Raw genomic sequence first — 3,095 nt, forward strand, 5'->3', positions numbered from 1 at the left:
CGGTTAACTTCGGATAGCTTTATAACAGAAAAAATAATATAATAATTTAAAAAGTAATATAATAATAAATTTACCTCTCAATGATTATAGATTATGTCAATTTAAATATAATTATAAAAAATTAACCTTTAATATTTACATATTATTTCATTTTGGTTTTGATTCTATAAAATTTATAAAATTCTTTTGTTAAAAACTTAAAAATAAAATAAAAATACATAAGGTATTTATTTTTAATATATATATATATATATATATATATATATATATATATATTACAAAAATTCTACCATAAATTAACTCCTTTGCAGAAATTGTAACATAAAGGGTACTTCATTACAGAAGACTACAGAGTGTTAGAACTTAATTTGGTTGAATCCGTTTTAGTTATCATTGGCGAAGGAAGCCATGGAGGATTAATGAAGTAATCTTTAATTATGTTATAATTTCTTAAATGAAAAGTTAAGGTTTTTAAAAATTTTATAATATATAGGTTTATAAAATATTATTTGTTTTTAAAGATTAAGATTAAATTGAATAATTATTATGGTAATTTGAATTACATGAGGAAAATGGAATTTAAGTATAAATAGTGTATTTAAGCAATAATAAAACTAATGATTGGATGTAATCCAGATAAATGGAGTCATGAACCATCAAAATCTCTAATTGGAAGAGCTACAGAAATCTAATTCAAGTCAATCTAGTCATCCTTGTCGCTTCTTTACATTAACCCTTCCTCATCTTACATATATTGGCAGGTGCAGTAAAAAAGAAAATTAAAACTCGCCTCCTTTTTTGCCTGCATCTGTTACTTACTTTTTCACAAATTTAACTTCATAAACAAAAATAAAATTTAACTGTTTCTTTTTAATATCCCTTCCCAATTATTTCTTTCTTGGACCAAGGAAGAAAACTAGAAATCCCGAATAGTATGTTAACACCGTCCTTTGAGGAGGATGAGGAGTTTCCGTCGACGCCAGGCAAGTTCAAGATCGACAGATCCCACAACATAAACCGCCACTTTCGTCGTTGCTTCGCTTCAACCAGCACCATGTTCTTCTGGCTCTGTTACTGATCGCATTCACAGCTTCGTATTTGAGCTTTCAAAGTTTCGTTGAATCCCGTAGCCGCTATTTCACTTCTTCTTGCGGTGCCATACAATGGGAGAACCAAGTTCGTAACTCCGGTCACATCCATCGTTCCAGTGGTATGTCCGTTTTGGTAACTGGAGCGGCTGGTTTCATTGGCTCACACGTTTTCCTTGCCCTCAAAAAACGCGGAGACGGAGTCGTGGGGCTTGACAACTTCAATAATTATTACGATCCTTCGTTGAAAAAAGCTAGGAACTTGCTGCTTAATAGCCACCGCATTTTCGTCGTTGAAGGTAATTTGAACGACGCCAAACTACTGGCTAAGCTTTTCGACGCTGTGGCTTTTACTCATGTGATGCATTTGGCGGCTCAAGCTGGAGTCAGGTACGCCATGGAAAATCCGAACCCTTACGTTCAAAGCAACATAGCCGGCCTCGTTACGCTTCTCGAAGCTTGCAAGTCGGCTAATCCCCAGCCGGCGGTTGTCTGGGCCTCCTCCAGTTCGGTTTACGGTTTAAACGAAAAGATCCCTTTCTCTGAAGCGGACCGGACCGACCAGCCGGCAAGTTTATACGCGGCCACAAAAAAGGCAGGTGAAGAAATTACTCACACTTACAACCATATCTACGGCCTGTCAATTACAGGGCTACGATTTTTCACGGTGTACGGTCCTTGAGGAAGACCGGATATGGCGTATTTTTCGTTTACGAGAAATATTTTACAAGGTAAACCGATTACGATATTTCGGGGAAAAAATCGGGGGGATTTGGCTCGAGATTTTACCTACATTGACGATATCGTGAAAGGTTGCTTGGGATCGATAGATACATCAGGGACAAGCACCGGGTCGGGTGGCAAGAAAAGAGAACCTGCCCCGTATAGGATTTTTAATTTGGGCAATACGTCGCCGGTTAGGGTGCCTGAGTTGGTGAATATTTTGGAGAGACATTTGAAGCTGAAAGCAAAAAGGAATATTGTAGATATGCCTGGGAACGGCGACGTTCCGTTCACTCATGCCAGTATCTGTTTGGCCGAGAAAGAGTTGGGATTTGAGCCTATAACCGATTTGCAAACCGGGTTGAACAAATTTGTTAAGATGGTATTTATCTTATTATGGTTATAATAACCACAATGCTGTAGAATAAAAGAAAATTTGTAGAATAATTTATTTTCTTTTTCTTTTTTATATTGTACAGAGATTTTCTTATTATTCAATATTATTTGAGGGATTATTATCATTTCAGGTAAAGATGAGGATTACACAATTCTTTACGTCATTTTTTTTTTCAATATCAAAGTTTAAAAAATGGCATAATGACTTTTGTTTACCCTCCAATTTTACAAAAATATCATTTCAGTCCTCTATTTAATTTTTTTTCCTCTTTTAACCTTTTTTACTTGCATTCTTTTGTCAAATAATCCTAAAATGGATGAAAAAATTAATGTTTGTTAACTCTGCAGACATAACATACATGTTGATTCTTATGTAGATGACACGCCAAGATTTAAATTAGTTTTTAAAATTTATAAAGTTTTTATATTTTTAAAAATAGTTTTATAATCTCTTATTGAATTTTAAAAACTAATTAAATCTTGACATGTCATTCATGTTTATACAAAGTCAAGAAAGTTAAAAAAATATTAACTTTTTATTAATTTTGAGATTATTTGACAAAAACATAAATTAAAAAATTAAAAATGTGAAAAATTATATGAAAAATTAAAATAATTTTTTAATAAAAGAGGTTCTAATAATTCATTATGCTTTGAATATTAATAAAATATTAAGTGTGAAACTAACACACTTTGTAATATCCTGAATTAGGGCTTAATCGGAATAGTGGTTTCGTGACCACAAATCCGAGATAGAAATAATTATTTTATAATTATTTTGATGATTATGATATGATTGCATGATTGTGTGAAAATTTCGTGATGAAATTCTATGCCTAAAGTGCTTAAATTGAAAGTAGAGACTAAATCGAATAAGTTGCAAAACTT

General features: G+C 32.6%; 1 pseudogene; it reads left to right on the plus strand.

Moving 5' to 3' along the window:
• The first annotated feature begins 673 nt into the window (after positions 1–673).
• On the plus strand, positions 674–2,326 carry LOC108468538 (UDP-glucuronate 4-epimerase 1-like; annotated as a pseudogene).
• Positions 2,327–3,095: the final 769 nt, after the last annotated feature.

This window comes from Gossypium arboreum, chromosome 8 (assembly GCF_025698485.1).
Source record: "Gossypium arboreum isolate Shixiya-1 chromosome 8, ASM2569848v2, whole genome shotgun sequence".
NCBI lineage: Eukaryota > Viridiplantae > Streptophyta > Magnoliopsida > Malvales > Malvaceae > Gossypium > Gossypium arboreum.